The following is a 19,829-nucleotide window of genomic DNA, read 5'->3' as shown; positions in this document are numbered from 1 at the left end:
TCTGAAAAACAACCCTCCACCACCACCTTTGAGCCAGTTCTGTATCCAAAAGGCTAGTTCTCCCTGTATTCCATAAGTTCTAACCTTGCTAATCAGTGTCCCATGGGGAACCTTGTCGAACGCCTTACTGAAGTCCATATAGATCACATCTACTGCTCTGTCCTCATCAATCCTCTTTGTTACTTCTTCAAAAACTTCAATCAAGTTTGTGAGACATGATTTCACCCACACAAAGCCATGTTGACTACCCCGAATCAGTCCTTGCCTTTCCAAATACATGTACATCCTGTCCCTCAGGATTCCCTCCAACAACTTGCCCAACACCGAGTTTAGGCTCACTGGTCTATAGCTCCCTGGCTTGTCTTTACCGCCTTTCTTAAACAGTGGCACCATGTTTGCCAACCTCCAGTCTTCTGGCACCTCACCTGTGATGATCGATGATGCAAATATCTCAGTGAGAGGCCCAGCAATCACTTCTCTAGCTTCCCACAGAGTTCTCGGGTACACCTGATCAGGTCCTGGGGATTTATCCACCTTTACCCATTTCAAGACATCCAGCACTTTCTCCTCTGTAATCTGGATATTTTGCAAGATATCACCATCTATTTCCCTACAGTCCATATCTTCCATATCCTTTTCCACAGTAAATACTGACGCAAAATATTCATTTCGTATCTCCCCCATTTTCTGCGGCTCCACACAAAGGCCACCTTGCTGATTAAAGGCTGCATTATAACTGCTTCTGGGGAGGAGGAAATTGTTACAAGTTGTAAATTGGGTCGTGCCCCCGATGATTCCCACCTCTAAATGACCTTATGTGGTGGGATCAGTCTGACAGAGCCTGCCCACCCAGTGATCGCCAATTAATGGTAATTAAATAACCACTCGGGTCAAATTGGTGATTCCTGTGAGGCTTCCTTTAATCTCCTGCCACTGGGTCCAGGGGGGTTTAGCCTCAGGCTATCCTGTAAAGAGGTCTTTTTTAAAATAAAAATCCACCATCATGTTTGACAAACTACACAAATCTTGCATAGGAGTTCACCCTCCGTAGTGATGCCTAGCAGCTGTGAACACAAATATTTTAGCTATTTTTTTTCAAAGTCTTGAGAGGGTGCTTGCATCTTCAGGTGCATTTTGCAGTCTCCCACCTATGTTGGCAGTCTCACTTCTCCCTGTGACACTGAGCTCACCCCATATTTCTGTGTGCCACGAATATCTGTTTCTGCCTGGCAGATATTGTTGACCATCCCTAATTGAGTGGGGCTCCCAGAAGCTCATTCATTGTTGTCTCATGAAAGATTATACAGATTCTGTATAAGATTCTGCCTGAATCCCAGAAACGGGCTGCTTTATCCTGGATGGTGTCAAGCTTCTTGAGTGTTGCTGCAGCTGCAACCAGCTAGGCCAGTAGGGAGTATTCCATCATCTTTCTGACTTATGCTTTGTAGTTGATGGATGAGCTTTGGAGAGTCAGGCAGTGAGTGACTCATTACAAAGTTCTCAGCCTCTGACCTGCTCTTGTAGCCACAATATTTATAGAGGTCGCCCATTTCAATTTCGGCTAAACTGTGTCCCTCAGGACATTGACAACAGCTGTATCATTTAATGTCAAAGGGAGATAGTTACATTAACTCTCAATAAAATGGTCATTTCCTGTCACTAATTGGGAGTGAGTATTACTTATCTGAAGAAGGGCTTATGCCCGAAACGTCGATTCTCCTGTTCCCTGGATGCTGCCTGACCTGCTGCGCTTTTCCAGCAACACATTTTCAGCTATTACTTATCTGTCCAAACCTGGGTGTTGGCCAGGTTTTGTGTATGTTTACTTGGGCTATTTCACTATTGTGAATGGTGCTGAACATCATACAATCATCAGAGAACATCCCTACCTCTGACTTTATGGATGGAAAAAGTTAAAAAATCACACACCACCAGGTTATAGTCCAACAGGTTTATTTGAAAGCAGTTGGTGTTGTGTAATTTTTAACTTTATCCACCTCAGTTCAACACCAGCACCTCCACATCATTTATAGGTGGAAGATGTAGCAGCTGGAAAGAGTTGCGTCTGGGACACTTTTCTGAGGAACTCTGCATCAGGTCTTTGGACAGAACTGACTGGCCTCCATATTCATAACCTTTTTTTTATGCTAGGAATGACACTACTCAATAGACGATCGTCTGTCAATTTACCTTGACCCTATGACTCTTCAATGCCACATTCTGCCAAATGTGACCCTGATGTTAAGTGCAGTCACTCTCACTTCTCCTCTAGAATTTAGTTCTTTGGTCCATGTTTGGAACAAGATTCTAACGAGGCCAGAAGCTGAATACTTCAAGTGGAGTATAAACTAAATGTTTGTGAGCAGTTTATGCAGAGCAAGTGCAACTCAATAGTGCTGACTTCCATATCTTTGCTAATAACCGAGAGTTGATTAGTGATACTCGCTCAGGTTGGAAATATCCTTTATTTTAAGGACAAGACATTCCTGTGCAATTTTCCACTTGTTAGGTAGATTTAAATTTTTTTAGGTAAAAACCACTGTTATACTGTACTGAAACCACATGGCGAGGGGTAGGACTATTTCTGGAGCACTGATATTTAGTATTATTGCTGGGATTTTGTAAGGGCCCATAAGCTTTACAGTGTCCAGCACCTTCAGGCATTTCTTGATGTAATGTTGAGTAGTGTCTGCGATATTGGGGAATTCTAAAGGAGGTGGATCACTCAATCAGCACTGGGTAAAGATGATTGCAAATGCTTCACCCTTATCTTTTGCAGTGAAGTACTGGTTAGACTCTTCCCTCATTAGGATGGAGATATTTATAGAGCCTTCTCCTGTTAGTTGTTTAATTGTCCACCATCATTTGCAACTGGATATGGCAGAACTGCCATGCTGAAATCTGCCCCTTTAGTTGCAGAATTGCTTAGCCATGTCTCTTGCATATCTCTTCTGTTGTTTTCCCTGCAACTAATCCTCTGTTACAGTCTCACCAGTTCAACACCTCAATTTAGGATGAGTCTGATGCTGCTCTTGGAATATCCTCTGTATCGAAGTAAGTTTTGTCCCCCCAGTTTGATGGTAATGGTAGAGTACAAAATATAGAACCATAAGATTACCAATTGTGGTTGATTACAACAGTACAGCTGTTAATGACCCCTAGCGCCTCATGGATTAGATTACCTTCAGTGTGGAAACAGGCCCTTCAGCCAAACAAGTCCACAGCAACCCTCCGAAGAGTAACCCACCCAGACCCATTTCCCTCTGACTAATGCAGCTAACACTATGGGTAATTTAGCTTGGCTAATTCACCTGACCTGCACATCTTTGGAGCATCCAGACGAAACCCATGCAGACACGGGGAGAATGTGCAAACTCAACACAGACAGTCACCCAAGGCTGGAATTGAACCTGGGGCACTGGTGCTGTGAGGCAGCAGTGCTAACCACTGAGCCGCCCCTTGCCCAATTCTGAGTGGTGAGATCTGTTCAAAGGCATGTTGACACTGTCATATCAGACAATGAAGGCTATCTTCAATGAAGTGTATCCTTAATGTGAAGATCAAATTTTGTCTCCACAAAGACAGCACGGTGATCATTCTTACCAATCCTACTTTGGAAAGGTTCATCTGCAACTGGCAGAGTATGAGAATGAGGTCAAGAAATGTTTACTTGTCTTGTTTGCTTCACCACCTGCCACACATATGGTCTAGCAACTACATCCTTCAAGACTTGTCAGCTCTATTGGGAGCGATGCTACTGAAAGACTGATGGTAAGGGACATTGAAACTTTCATCTCAAGGGGCTTTCCCATCCTCAGTGTTTCTTTCAACTGTATTTATCATGAAGGTGTACTGATTCATCAGCTGAGGGGAGGCAGCAAATGGTTTCCAGCAGATTGTTTTTCCTTTCCTCTGTTTGACTTCATGCCATGACATTCACGAGGTCCAGAGTTCAAGTTATGGACTCGCAGGTCCATTCCCTCTGTATACCGCATACCATTGTGCTGTCATTGCTGCTCAGTCTGCCTTGCGGGTGGAACAGGATGTCACCAGAGATGGTGATGGTCCTGACTGGGACATTTTCCATCAGCTGTTATTCCAATTTTTGTACAAACCCTCTAATGTTTATAAGTAAGAGTTTGCAGTGTCCACAGAGTTTGCTGTTGTCTTTTCCAGTGCTTAAGGTGATGATGGCTGGTCCGTTTGCTTTCATTCCTTTTCTTTGTAGGCAACAACATGGCTTTCTGTCCCCTTTCAGAGGTCACTTATTTCTGAACCAGGTGGTTGTGAGCCTGAAGTCACACTTAGGCTAATGGTCCTTGTGAACAGGAGGGTGCAAAAGAAAGAGGTCCACTTCCTGGTGGATCTCCAGAGACAGCCATGACACCAGACTCTGGCAGCCTAGACCCAGGTTGCTGCCTTGGGTCAGTGTTGTATCCATAGCCAATAGGAACAGCCAGGAATAGTGTAAGAAGGTCAATGACCTTCTCCCCTGCACCAGGTATTTCATTACTCTCCCCGCCACCTCACACTGACTCTTTCTGCTATTGCGTCCACCTCCAAACAAGCATCATGCTCTGTCACTCACCTACTGTCATTGCCCCCACAGCTACTATCCGCCTGTGCCTTCTGTATGGCTGCCTTAGTACCTCAGCATATCCTATCATCTTTCACTCACCAACATCAGGCCTAACAGAACTACCAGCCATTTCTATCTCATTCAACTCCTCCCTTATTCTCACTGCATGAGATGACAGCCCAGAAAAGACAAGGGACTACTAGACATTGAACTCCTCACCCCCTACTAGGAGGGAACACTGGCCTCTGCAGGAGAAGACAGGGACCATTCCTGTGGGGATGCCAAGACATTCATGGCATGCCAACAGAGAGAGTAGCATTCCTCCCTTCTCTGCAACTCTCACAGTAACCCTGCTGTCAAGTTCATTCATCGCAAACTATTGGCTGTGATGTCTTCTCTCTCTTTTGTCGTGCGGGTACCACCAACATCTCCACCACCTCTGGGGTCAGCTCCCGCAGAGACCACCTCCCCCAACCTCTGGGGATACGAGTACTGAGGCCGCTGGGGAAGCACCCCAGGAAAAGCAAGACTGCCTTCTGTACCTGCCACCAGCAAAGACATTGCCCCCTCCATGGGAATATTGGTGTTAGTCAGTGCAGAGGTTCCCAATCTGCTGGGCCCCTCACTGGGACAGTGCGGGGTTCCCAATCTGCTGAGCCCCTCACTGGGACAGTGCAGGGTTCCCAAACTACTGACCTCCTCACTGGGACAGTGTGGGGTTCCCAATCTGCTGAGCCCCTCACTGGGACAGTGCGGGGTTCCCAATCTACTGACCTCCTCACTGGGACAGTGCGAGGTTCCCAATCTACTGACCTCCTCACTGGGACAGTGTGGGGTCATGTGACTGTCTGTCTACTCCCATGGCCAGGTTGGCAGCTGCCAGGGAGAGGGGCAGGTCCAGGCCCCTCAGGGGCTGCTGGAGGGGTCACAGACCTGCACTCCATTGCTGCAGACACTAGGCACCAGGCCCGAAGGCATGGATGATAGAGATCCTAGGGAGCACTCCAGATGCCCTATTCTCACAAGGAGAGAGAGGGCAGTGCCAGGAGCCACCCTGCGTGAGGAACTACACAACCCTCTCAGAACTCTCCTCTTAGAGGCTCCCAGATCCTCCACTCCCAGCCTGTCTGTCCATGCCAAGGATGGTCAACTGCATCCTTAAGAAGACTCTCAGTCTACCTGGGCCAGCCCACTATACCCCTTTGCCATTCCTGTGAACCCCTTTGGTTTTGCACTACTTCATGTCCCCACTGAACCAATCTACATGATCCTGCACCTGCCCATCTTCCACCCAGCGCAGTGCCAAGTGTGGTCATATGCTGCCAACAAGACCAACCCAGTTCCTGGCTGTGGACACACCCTCTCTTGTATGTCTCCCTTCCCATCCCTGTTTTACCATGTTCATCCCTGGCATCCTGCCATCTCCTTCACCATTGGGAGAAGGTGAGGACTGCAGATGCTGGAGATCAGAGCTGAAAAATGTGTTGCTGGAAAAGTGCAGCAGGTCAGGCAGCATCAGCTTTCCTGAAGAAGGGCTTATGCCCAAAATGTCGATTCTCCTGCTCCTTGGATGCTGCCTGACCTGCTGCACTTTTCCAGCAACACATTTTTCATCCCCTTCACCATTGTAAAGCATCCCCAGCCTGCTGAAAGAATAACTTGTTGACTCTCCTTGCATTGCGTCGGGGCCGCTCTGGTTTCTCCCCCAGCTGCCTTTCCCTTTTCTTTCCATGGATGGACCACAATGGACAGACTGTAACCCACCCCTTGAGTGACTGAACTGGAAACATGAGACTCTTACCCCTGACTGGTGGCTGTACATCTCCTGACTGGTAGCAGCCATATTCCACCTAGACTGGCCGCTACAGAGCCACACGACTGACTGTGACCCACTCCTCAGACTGTAGAGGCACAGACCCCTTGCTGAGATCAGTCGGTCTAGACGGCTGACTGTGTCCACTATTCTGGATTGGTATTGGAGGTTGCCCTTAACTTACTGTGCCAGGACCCCATGACTGACAGGTACCTCCAAGGTCATTGGCAAGGGCTACTCCTCTGAGACTTTGAGACATTGGGAGTGTGCCTGCTGCACGTGCAAATATGTTTGCCACGTAAGCTGCTGGCACATGGTGGAGGTGTGAGATTGATAGCCCCTCTGACTGAGGAGTGCTGAGCAGCAAGGCAGACTGCCTGGTTATGTGACTGAGCTAATTGGCACAACAAGACAAGGCAGGAATAATGCACAAATGCATGGTAGGTGCTAAATGGAGTGAGTGCTAAGAGAGCAGGTGAGCAATGCTACCTGCTGGGTATGCGTCCCTGCTCAATTTCCCAATGCTAGTTGCCAATGGACCCTGCAAGCAAATCTGTGCTTCTAGAGCATCCTGACTGTATCAGAAAGGTGACATGATGATCATAAGGGATTGACATATGCAGGTTGACAACACATGTGGATGATGGGCATATTTGGCTGGTGCCTGTGGATCATGTCTGTGATACAGTTTGAACATACGCAGAATGGAGGGAGACGCTCCTTTGGAGGTAAGCGGCAAGCTGAACTCACCAGGTATGTTCTCTGATTTCTGTGTTGGGCTTTTTTTTTGATCTCTGGCTTGGTGTGTTTGGTAAGAAAGGAAACTGAATACTCATACTAACAAAGCGATAACAAGTACCTCACTGCTCCAGTGAGAAATCCGCCACACTGCTTGTCAAATACATAAAAGATGGAGCAGGCTGCTGCTGACATTGAGATAGGCCTTGCCCGACTTCTCATCTGATTCCATCCCAAATCTCGCTGTAGCCCACAATGCTAAGACCTCTATAAGATTCTGATCCTCGTTTTCAAATTCCTCACTGGACTCTTCCCTTTTATTTATGTAACAAAATGCAGCCTTACAAACCTGCAAGGTATTTACAGTTCTTTATTTATGGTTTCTTAAGTACCTCCAATTTTAATCATGTTGCAGTCTGCAAGGTGCCTTCAGCTGCTAAGGCTCCAAGCTTTGACATTCCTTGACCTTAACCTCTTGACCTCTCTCTCTCTCATTAATTTTATAAGACACTTCTGAAATAGCACTACTTTAAATAAGATTTGGTCCTCTCTTCTAACATCTTCCTTTGTGTCAACAACTTGATCATTTTTTTAAAAATTCCTTGAGATCTTTAATGACAATGAAGGAACTGTGTCGATATGTGTTGTTGTGAGCATAAAGTGGTCCCTTTATAGAGGTTTGGCAAGGTGTACATCTCAAAGCACACAAAACTGGCATTGAGGTGTTACAATTGATGCATTTCAATTATTTCAATATGGTCCTATCTGTATCAGGCATAAGTGCTTACATCAAGACCAGTCGACAAAATCAAATCAGGCAATGAATGGCTGGCAAATTTTATGTTCCAGGCACGAGTTAAAAATGACCTCTCCTGCAAATGTTTCAGGCTGCATCAATCATTGTTACAAGTTAGTGACTCAACAGGGGAACAATTTTTCCTTTGTGACATGTGAATAGTCCATTGTTGATGGCACAAAGTTGCTTCTTTGCTCTGAAAAGATGAAGTGCGCGATGGTTTGAAGGAAATGACAAAAATAACAGAGCAAGTTGAGAGTTCAGTGTAAAAAGTGTGTGAATGATCAAATAATGAATTAAGCGTCTTCAAATTAAGTAAAAATTAAGGTCTAGGTTGGAATTTGTTGAATGAGGCATGAGGAATTCCTAAAAAAAAAGCCCCATTACAAAATCACACAAGAGCAGGAAAAGGTTCCTTACTTTGAGATTTTGAGAATGTAATGGGAAATATTGCTCTATACCTGAGTCCATTCTATAGTCTTTGGTAACATTTATGGTAGCTAATAAAATTAATTGTAAAACTTTGGTTCATGAGTAAAATGATTAAAACCTTCATTGAAGCCTCTGGAGCTTCTATTCAAGGGCTTGCTCAGTGCTGGGGAGGAGATGATTCTGAATGAATGCTATTATTGTACTCAGCAATCCCAAGACTGGAAAGACCAATGGACTTGTTATCAACGCTTGTGTCCTTTGCTCTCCTCCTTCCAGTTCACATGCATGCATTTTGCTTACAACGTGATCAATTCTATACATTACTTGAATATTCATCAGTCCAGGCAAGATTTGCAGCAGAGCTTCAGCGTTGAAGAGGGGTGGGAGGAATGTAAAATCAAGTGGAGACTTGTGATAACAGATTCATTGTAATTGTCACTTCCTCAGCCAGAAACACAAGTGTTTGGGTGAATTGCAAAAAATCAGAGTGACCTTCCCAGCTGAAATTATGATCGTTCCAAATACGAGAGAGTAGTGCTGGAAAAGCACACCAGGTCAGGCAATATTGGAGGAGCAAGAGAATCGACATTTCGGGTATAAGCCCTTCATCAGGAATGAGACTATTTTTAACTCGTGCACATAATGTCGATTCTCCTGCACCTCAGATACCGCCCTGAACTGCTGTGCTTTTCCAGTATCACACTCTCGACTCTGATCTCTAGCATCTACAGACCTCACTTTCTCCTTCATTCCAGACACACCAACAGAGAGGACCATGAATAACAAGATCCATTTTGCAGCTAAGTCAGCACAGAACAGAGTCCTAAGGCATGTTTAATGTGCCTGGATTGATCTAGAGGTGCTCTTTCACACAGACTCCAACACGGTGGAGATTTTCTCTTGCATCAGCAATAACAACTGCAACACATTAAAGGCAACAGAATGAGTCCTCCAACCACAGACATTGCAATGATCAAACATTCAAAGTTTACCCAGCAAACTCCCCAGCAAGCTTCATCTAAAGGACATATTGAACTGGGAGAAATTATAGTTTCAACAAAATACTTCATGCAACGTTGATCAACAAAACACCAAAGGCAATTGACATTTTCCAAGCATTCTTCACAAGATGTATTTGTAAAATCTGAGCAATCTTGCATGGTTGGTCGGAGGGTGACCTGGCTCCAATCGGGTACCATAAACAGGAGAAAGAGGAGGTAAAAACAAGGACTGCAGATGCTGGAAACCAGAGTCTAGATTAGAGTGGTGCTGGAAAAGCACAGCAGGTCAGGCAGCATCCGAGGAGCAGGAAAATCGACGTTTCGGGCAAAAGCACTTCATCAGGAATAGAGGCAGGTGCCTGCAGAGTGAAGAGATAAATGAGAGGGGTGGGGGCGGGGAGAAAGTAGCATAGAGTACAAAAGCTGAGTGGGGGTGGGGATGGAGGTGATAAGTCAGAGAGAAAGGTCGGGGAAAGTAGCAAAGAATACAATGGGTGAATGGGGGTAGGGATGAAGATCTGCTCTGCCATTCAATCAGATCATGGCTGATCTGATATTAACCTTAATGCTACATTCCTACATTTCCCCAATGATCTTTCATCCCCTTAGTAATCAATACTTTTGATTTTTTTTCAATGAAAATATTTAACGATTATGCATCTGCTCCATTTTAAGGAAAGGAATTCCAAAGACTCACAACCCACTGAGAGAAAAACGAGTTTCCTCATCTCTGCCTTAAATGGGAATTCCCTTATTTTTAAACCATATATTTTTGACCCCTGGTTCTAGATTACCCCACAACAGGAAGCATCCTTCATATATCCACCCTTTCAAATCTCCCCAGGATCTTACATGTTTGAATTAAGTTCACCTCTGCCTCAGGCCTAGCCTATCTTGCCTTTCCTCATGAAGATTTCCACTCACTTCAGGTATTGGTGTAGAAAACCTTCCTGAAACTGGTTCCAACATATTAGCATGCTTCCTGATGAAGGACTTATACCCGAAACATTGACTCTCCTGCTCTTCAGATGCTGCCCGACCTGCTGTGCTTTTCCAGTGCCAAACCTTTTGTTTCTGTAAGTAGGGTGACCAGTACTGTATTGCCTCTTGATAAAATCATGTTTGTTGCGCCTGATTTTCTTGAACTTATCTAAGTGGTCTGTCATAGCATCTTTAACAATAGTATCCAGCATTTTCCCTATGATAGATGTTAAGCTATCCGTAGTTTCTTGCTTTCTGCCTGCCTCCCTTTTTGAATAGAGTTACATTAGCTGACAAAACCTGCGCCCACACCTCCTCCCTCACCTCCATCCAAGGCCCCAAAGGAGCCTTCCACATCCATCAAAGTTTTACCTGCACATCCACCAATATCATTTATTGTATCCGTTGCTCCAAATGCAGGCTCTTCTACATTGGGGAGACTGGGTGCCTCCTAGCAGAGCTCTTTAGGGAACATCTCCGGGACACCCGGACCAATCAACTCCACCGCCCTGTGGCCCAACTTTCAACTCCCCCTCCCACTCTGCTGAGGACATGCAGGTCTTGGGCCTCCTCCACCGCCGCTCCCTCACTACCTGACACCTGGAGGAAGAACGCCTCATCTTCCGCCTCGGAACACTTCAGCCCAAATGGCATCAATGTGGATTTCACTAGTTTCCTCATTTCCCCTTCCTCCACCTCACCCCAGCTCCAACCTTCCAGCTCACCACCACCCTGATGACCTGTCCTACCTGCCTATCTTCCTTCCTACCTATCCACTCCACCCTCCTCTCTGACCTATCACCTTCATCCCCATCCCCATTCACCCATCATACTCTTTGCTACCTTCACCCACACTCCTCTCTGACCTATCACCTCCATTCACCTATTGTACTCTATGCTACTTTCTCCCAACCCCACCCCCACCCCACCCCCCCCCCATCGCATTTATTTCTTCACTCTGCAGGCACCCTGCCCTCAATTCCTGATGAAGGGCTTTTGCCCGAACCGTTGATTTTCCTGCTCCTTGGATGCTGCCTGACCTGCTGTGCTTTTTCAGCACCACTCTAATCTAGACTCTGGAGAAAGAGGAGGGCAGGCATTGCCCTCCAACATGGTGGAGACTGTGCTACATGTTATATCACTTTCAGCTGGAGTATTCAATGAAGCGGGTCAGATGGGGGCCATTCACTCCCTCGTTCCTGTGACAGTAGAACTATCCAAATAATCTTATTCATCTGCTTTCCCCCCACAGCCCGTTGTTTACCTTCCTTCAAGTACTTACCCAATTGTCTTTTGAAATTTCTATTGAATCTGCTTCTCTGTCCTTTCACCCAAAGCATACAAGAACGTACGGACTCTGTCATGACTGGTGTGGGATCAGTGTGAACTGATTCCTTCTGATTCCACACCTGGCTTGATTGTAACAGTGGTTGAATTATTTAAAAAGATGAAACGTCACTTATTATTTCCACAGTTAACCATATGAAGCTTGATGTATAGACATAAGCTAGCTTCCTTAGATTAAATAATTAAGGAGTTAATTTTATTACTAAAATTCACCAGGGTAGAGGCATGGGAGGATCCTTCCACATCTGGCAGAGATTTTCCTGCGCTTCCAAACACCTCATCTACTGGAAGCTTGATGTATAGACATAAGCTAGCTTCCTTAGATTAAATAATTAAGGAGTTAATTTTATTACTAAAATTCACCAGGGTAGAGGCATAGGAGGATCCTTCCACATCTGGCAGAGATTTTCCTGCACTTCCAAACACCTCATCTACTGTGTCCATTGCTCTTGATGTCATTTCCTCTGCGTTGGGGAAACAGGACGCCAACTTGCGGAACATTTCAGAAAACATCTCCAGGACACATGCAATAATCAACCCCACTGCCCTGTGGCCAAACTTCCCCTCCCACTCCGGCAAGGACATGCAAGTCCTGGGCCTCCTCCACTGCCAAATCCTAGACACCCGACGTCTGGAGGAAGAACGCCTCAACTTCCACCTTGGGACACTCCAACCACGTGGCATCAATGTCGATTTCACCAATTTCCTGATATCTCCACACCCCACCTTATCTCAGATCCAAACTCCAACCCTCTTGAACTGTCCTACCTGTCCATCTTCATTCCCACCTATTCGCTCCACCCCCACTCCGACCTATCATCATCGCACCCCACCTCCATCTACCTATCGCATTCCCAGCTACATTCCTCTCAGCCCCACCCCCTTCCATTTATCTTTCACCTCCCACATTCCTGATGAAGAGCTTATGCTTGAAACATTGACTCTCCCATTCGTCAGATGCTGTCTGACTGGCTGTGATTTTCCAGCACCGCACTTTTTGACTCTGACCTCCAGCATCTGCAGTCCTCACTTTCTCCTAGAGATAAAGAAGAACATTGAAAGGCAAAGACTTCTTGACTTCCACAATGCACACAAGCAGGCAAGACACAAGTTACAAGGTAACAGAGGATAAAATGATAAAAGATAAGAGATAAATGCTCAGATTACTCTTCAATGATCCATGATACTAGTTTACAGCAGCTTGTCAATTTGGGTTGCTCTTCTGAAGACAATGGCGCTGAGTTGATGCCTTCCTTTACATCCCTGAGTGCAGCAGGTCTGCATCCAGTCAGTTGCAGGATGCAGCTGTTGAGAGCTTTCAGAGAGAAGGAAAGGAAAGGACATGGATGGATATGCAGTTGCCTCTTTTGTCTTGGTTTCTCAGGATGGCTCTGGAAAGAACTGTAATGGTTCTGCCTTTTCTACACGTCTACAGTCAAAGTGACTGCTGTCCAAAGTGACTGGATTTCAACATAAAGCATCACGGTAACCATATCAGACAGTTGGGTAGTCCCCAGCACGGGCTGAAACTTATTGTTCCTTAACAAGGCAGATTTGAACACTCTCTGCTCATTCCTGAAGAAGGGCATGTGCCCGAAACGTCGAATCTTCTGTTCCCTAGATGCTGCCTGACCTGCTGTGCTGTTCCAGCAATAAAGTTTCAGCTTTGATCTCCAGCGTCTGCAGACCTCACTTTCTCCTCGAAGATTTGCCTTCCCGTACAAGGAACATAATAGTTGGAGTTTGACTGACAAGCATTTAGTCAATATCAGAAAAATGTGTTCTCAATTTTCTTGATTAACCCTTTCAACTACTAGATATGAAAAGAAGGAATGTGCATGTGACACTATTCATGACTGTGAAATGTCACAGAGTGGTTTACAAACAGTGCCATACTTTTGAAGTGTAAGGTGGGAAAAGAGGTGACTAGCTTGTACATAGTGAACTCCCAATGTCTACGATGAAAATCGATAGAGAAATGCTTACTGAGAATCCTGTTGTGCGTTCCCATCATATGGAACACATTGAATGAGCAGGCCAATTATAAAGTCATATAATCTGGCATAAAAGCAAATTACTGCGGATGCTGGAATCTGAAACCAAAAGAGAAAATGCTGGAAAATCTCAGCAGGTCTGGCAGAATCTGTAAGGAGAGAAAAGAGCTGACATTTCAAGTCTAACTGACCCTTTGTCAAAGCTAATAAAAGGGAGAAATAGGGAGGTATTTATACTCGGCTGAGAGAAGGTGAGTCATGGCTCCAGAAGCATCATTGGGAGCTGGGAATTTGTGTTGCAGACGTTTCGTCCCCTGTCTAGGTGACATCCTCAGTGCTTGGGAGCCTCCTGTGAAGCGCTTCTGTGATCTTTCCTCCGGCATTTGTAGTGGTTTGAATCTGTCGTTTCCGGTTGTCAGTTCCAGCTGTCCGTGCAGAGTCAGTCCACCTAAACTGAGGCAATTCTAAATCTCCTGGCAATTTTTTTTTTCTAAGGCAATTTTTTTTTTCTCAGCTAGCACAGAGACATTTCCCTAAATTGAGGCAATTCCAAGTCTCCTGCCTATATATTTTTTTTCAAAGAAAAAAGAGAAACTTCAAAACAATCATACGAAAACAAAAAAAAGAATACCAGAAGTCAAATGTCTCCTGGCTCAGAGAACTCTTTCCTGGTTATGTTGGTCAGCCATGGCTTTCCTGATTGGTCCAGGTTAACAACCTCAATCAACGACCTGGTTCCAATCACTACATTTGCCCACAGTATTTTTCAAATTTTTACTGTGCATTGTTGTTGGCCGACTGGTGGCCAAACCTCAGAAATGCAAATTAAAAGAGTTATTTTTTTCGATCTCATTAAAATGTAAAAATAACAGTAGGACATTTGGCCTAGTAAGCCTGCCCTGACGATCTATAAGGTCATTATTGATACGTCCCAGGCCTCAATTCTTATAGAGTCATAGAGATGTACAGCATGGAAACAGATCCTTCGGACCAACCCGTCCATGTCGACCAGATATCCCAACCCAATCTAGTCCCACCTACCAGCGCCCGGCCTATGTCCCTCCAAACCCTTCCTATTCATATACCCATCCAAATGCCTCTTAAATGTTGCAATTGTACCAGCTTCCACCACTTGCTCTGGCAGCTCATTTCATACACGTACCACCCTCTGCGTGAAAAAGTTGCCCCGTAGGTCTCTTTTATATCTTTCCTCTCTCACCCTAAACCAACGACCTCTAGTTCTGGACTCCCAGACCCCCAAAGAAAAGACTTTGCCTATTTACCTTATCCATGCCCCTCATAATTTTGTAAACCTCTATAAGATCACCCCTCAGCCTTCGAAGCTCCAGGGAAAACAGCCCTGGCCTGTTCAGCCTCTCCCTATAGCTCAAATAGCTCTCAACTCCTTGATTTTCCAAAATTGACTTCCATAAACTATGAGCCAATAAGAAGTCAGAACAGAAGTCGGCCATTTGGCCCGTTGAACCTGCTCTGCCATTGAATAGGATCATGGCTGATCTGACATTCCTTAGCCAGTTGGTGGTTGATTTTTGGAACTCATGGCCACAGAAGGTTTTGGAGGCCAAGTCATTGAGAGTATTTAAGACAGAGATAGATAGGTTCTTTATTAGTAAATGAATCAGGGTTTATGGGGTGGTGGGGGGGGTGCGGAGGCAGGAGAATGAGGTTGAGAAACATTCAGTTAAGATTGAATGGTGGAGTAGATTCGAAAGGCCAAATGGTCTAATTCTGCTTCTGTATTTTATGGTCTTATGGTCCTCATGTCCATTTTCCTTCATTTACCAAGTAATCCTTGATTCCCCTCCACTTTAAATACTTATAGAGATCCAGCTTCCACAATTCACTGGCGTAGAGAATTCCATATGTATTTTTACCCTTAGAGAGTACAATTTCCTTTGAATCTCAGTTTTAAATGAGTGCCCCCTTATTCTGTAACTATGTGGTCTATTTTGAGATTCTCCCATTCATAACATCTTCTTAACTTTTACCCTGTCCAGACCTCTCGGAATCTTGTATGTTTCAATAAGGTTACCGTTCATTCTTCTAAACTGTAATGTATAAACATCAAGCCTGCTTAGCTGTTCTTCATAAGTCAATCCCTTCATTTCAGCAAACAACCTAGTGAAAATCTTTTGAACTACCTCCAACGCTACTCTGTCACTACATTTCCTACAGTAAATCCAATTTGCCAAATTATTGTCCACTCACTCATTCTATATCTCCTTGTATAATACTAATGTCTTCATTGTGACGTGTCCTCCTACCCATTTTTACATCAGCAGAAAATTTGGATACAATACAATCTGTTCCCTCTGCCAAGCCATTAATACAGATGGTAAATAATCGAGCCCGGGGACCGATTCTTGTTGTACTTTGCTAACTACATATTTCCAACCTGGAAAAGACTCATTAATCCCAACTCTGTCTTCTGTCTGTTAAACAATCATTAATCTATTTTAATACATGAACCCACTAACACACTAAAACAGCAGTTAATGAACCTGAAAGACCCTATACAAACAACAAGTAAAACTAATGTTATTTACAAAATACCTTGCAAGAACTGTAACAAACACTACATTGAACTAACAGGCAGAAAACTAGCCACCAGGATACATGGACATCAACTGGCGACAAAATGACATGACCCACTCTCACTCATATCCTTACATACTGATGAGGAAGGACACCACTTCGACTTGGACAACACATCCATCTTAAGACAAGCCAAACAGAGACACACACGAGAATTCCTAGAAGCGTAGCATTCCAATTGGAACTCTATCAACAAACACATTGACTTGGATCCCATTTACCATGCCCTGTGAAAGAGAACAGGAAATGACATCACAATAGGAAATGATATCACCACAGGAAATTACATCACTAATCCTAGCAAACTCAAACGTATAAATAGAAAGCGGGCTTTCATTTGGAGGTTCACTGAAGATGTTACCTAGTATGGTGATGAAACGTCTGAAAACGAGCCACCTAGCTCAGTGAGCAAATCTACATCCAGAACCTTATCCAGAGCTACAAATCTTCTCAAAAATAGCTAACTTTGCTCTACGCTAATGCTTCTGCCTAGAGTTTGCTGCAATGTACCAATGAAACACAAGCTTAATGAACACTACCTTATTTTTTACAGCCTCAAAATCTCAACACTGAATTTAATAACTTAAGAAAGTGGCTGTATTCTATCTGTTCTCCATTTTTTTTGCATTTCCCTGCATACCCTTTTCCCACAGCTGTGTCCTGTTTGCCCTTGCTTACTTTATTTTATAAGAGTTAAATTAACATTACTGCTGGTTAATGAACCTTATCTTATTACTTAAGATAAGTGCTTCTGCTACTAAGATGGACTTGCAACTTCATCTTACACCACAAACCAATATAAAACCCTTAGTCTAACATTCAAAGATGGTTTGGTGGCAACTATCGACCTAACCACAAATAATTGGCCCCTCAGCCTTCTACCATTGTTATAACAGCCCTCATTCTGAATTGAAGATTAATTTTATCAGGGCAATGGCAGGAGGACCATAATTAATTTCACGGCACCTATAGGAAGTATTAATGTATGTCAGATGAGAAGTGGATAGCGTTTCTGTATGGTATGATTATAGTCACATAATCTACTGACTGCAATCTCTCGCAGTTTGTGTGTAGTATATTTTCAAGAAATTTATTCATGATATCATTACTGTACATAGTATAGAAGTATAAAGGTCAAGAACTCCATCTTGACAGGGATCACTTGAAGTCTGATAAAAATGTGTTACTATTTGTAACTGATTCATTTGACATTGGCCAAGGGCCTTGACTGCAAGATGTGTACATATTAGAAGCTGCAACAACATATGTTGAATCTTTAAATGCCACATTACCCGTGTCTAATTCTTACGTTATGGGAGATAACATAAGTATTGCCACACCAGACAGAAATATCCTCTTGGAGGCAAAATCCACATCACAGTGACAGATCACCAATACTTCATTTCAAAGGCTGACAGGTGACAATTGGCTTTGAGGCGCTGTCAATGCCTATGGAGCTTTATCTCAATAGATATTCAATGCCTTTTAGAAAAGGAGAATAGAAAATTGGGAAGAAAGAGAAATTGACCTAAAGTAAGGTGCTACAAATTGCAGTATTCTCTGTTACACTCCCTACATATGTTATGAACTTTGGATTAAATTCCGACAATCTTCAAGTAATGTGTCAAAACTTTAATTGTTCAGTCAAAGTGCCATCAAACATTGATTGAGTGAAAAGATTGAGTTCAGATAGTACCATCAAAGGCATCTGGATGGGAGCATGGATAGGAAGAATTTAGAAGGGCATGGGCCAAATGCTGGCAAATGGGACTAGATTAATTTACGATATCTGGTTGGCATGGACAAGTTGGATTGAAGAGTCTGTTTCTGTGCTGTACACCTCTATGACTCTATAACAGTACTACACAGGAACAGGCTCTTTGGCCCATCAAGGCTGTGCTGACACATGATGCCTTTCTGAACTAAAAATATTTTGCTTCTACTTGGTCCCATATCAGGGTGGGTGAGTGACAGCAATGTAAATACAATTGTTACCATCAAATGCCCCTACATGCATGTTTTATATATAATATAATATGCACTTAAATATGTATTTTTAAATAGTAGGGCATTATTTCTGACTAAATAATTCAATTTTAGTGCTCAAGGGACAAGTGACTGAAGCTTTATTCTTATGGATTATGTTGATCCGTTGATCAGACTCCTTACCAGGGGTCATTTCATCATATCTGTTATTCAACACATAAATCAAACAATGATTTATTTTACACCATTGTACTTTTAAGCTGTAAACAAATTGCTACTTAACCAATGAGGATTGTGAAGTCACAAAGAGAAAGCTTCCTGGTGTATTTCATATCACTGATTGATGTGGAGTAAAACATGCTGCCACTTTGATACATGGTTGAGGACATGCCCATAAGCTCACACTAAGCTTGCCAGTAATGTTCTGTGAAGTGCTAAGTTGCAGCTTCTACACAAAACCCAAATGTATGCTGTTTCATTGCTTCTGCACGAGATGACAACATTTCAATCGATCATCATACTTTGAGGTGTAATTCAGTTTGTGTGTTTATGTCTAGTGTAGTGGGAGTAGAATGAAGCTGCCAGGAACTTAAATTTTTCAATACATTTAAGTAGTTATCGACATTTATCTTTATATCCTATCGACGTTATTTTTTAGGTTCACCAATTCTAGCTTGGTTTGATGCTAAAATAAGTTTTTTTTTAATTCACTGAAGACAGATGATTAATTGTAAATCGATACTGTCTCAAAGTCAGCAGAACACAGATTGCTAAGCATTCTGAGGAAGAATTTGTTATCTGCTACACATTTAAGTGTGCAGTTAACATTGTATTTTTTGCTCTATTTGAGTAATATGTGTTTTATTTATTGTTTTTGCCGCATTAGGACATGCAATGAGCTGCAAAGATATTCTGTCATATTCATTAATTTAGATTGCTATGATTCTGGATTTGGGTCCAAACTGTAGCTGATAATGAAGCACATCAACTACAAATGTAATGAATCTTGTAGGTTCTCTGTTGGATTATTGTGGAAAGCAGCCAATCTCTCATCTTGCACCCATTAGCTTATTGTGATTCCAATTAGCTTGATTGAGGTTGTTATTGCTGTCAGAGATTGCAGTGCAGTTAGCATCCCAATTGAAACAGAATTCATTCAAAAAAGCTGCAAGTGAAAGATAAACAAAAAGAGGCTGAATTCTCCCCTTCCTGGAGCAGCATGAACAACGGTGCAAAAGTTGGGAAATCAAGCCAAGACTGCAATGCCATTAGGGAGGGAATTCCAGGATTTTAAGACCATAAGACCATAAGACATAGGAGCGGAAGTAAGGCCATTCGGCCCATCGAGACCACTCCACCATTCAAACATGGCTGATGGGCATTTCAACTCCACTTACCCCGCATTCTCCCCGTAGCCCTTAATTCCTTGCGAGATCAAGGATTTATCAATCTCTGCCTTGAAGACATTTAGCGTCCCGGCCTCTACTGCACTCAGGCGGCAATGAATTCCACAGGCCCACCACTCTCTGGCTGAAGAAATGTCTCC

This window comes from Chiloscyllium plagiosum, chromosome 11, assembly GCF_004010195.1.
Source record: "Chiloscyllium plagiosum isolate BGI_BamShark_2017 chromosome 11, ASM401019v2, whole genome shotgun sequence".
Taxonomy (NCBI): domain Eukaryota; kingdom Metazoa; phylum Chordata; class Chondrichthyes; order Orectolobiformes; family Hemiscylliidae; genus Chiloscyllium; species Chiloscyllium plagiosum.
This window is presented reverse-complemented; position numbering follows the sequence as displayed.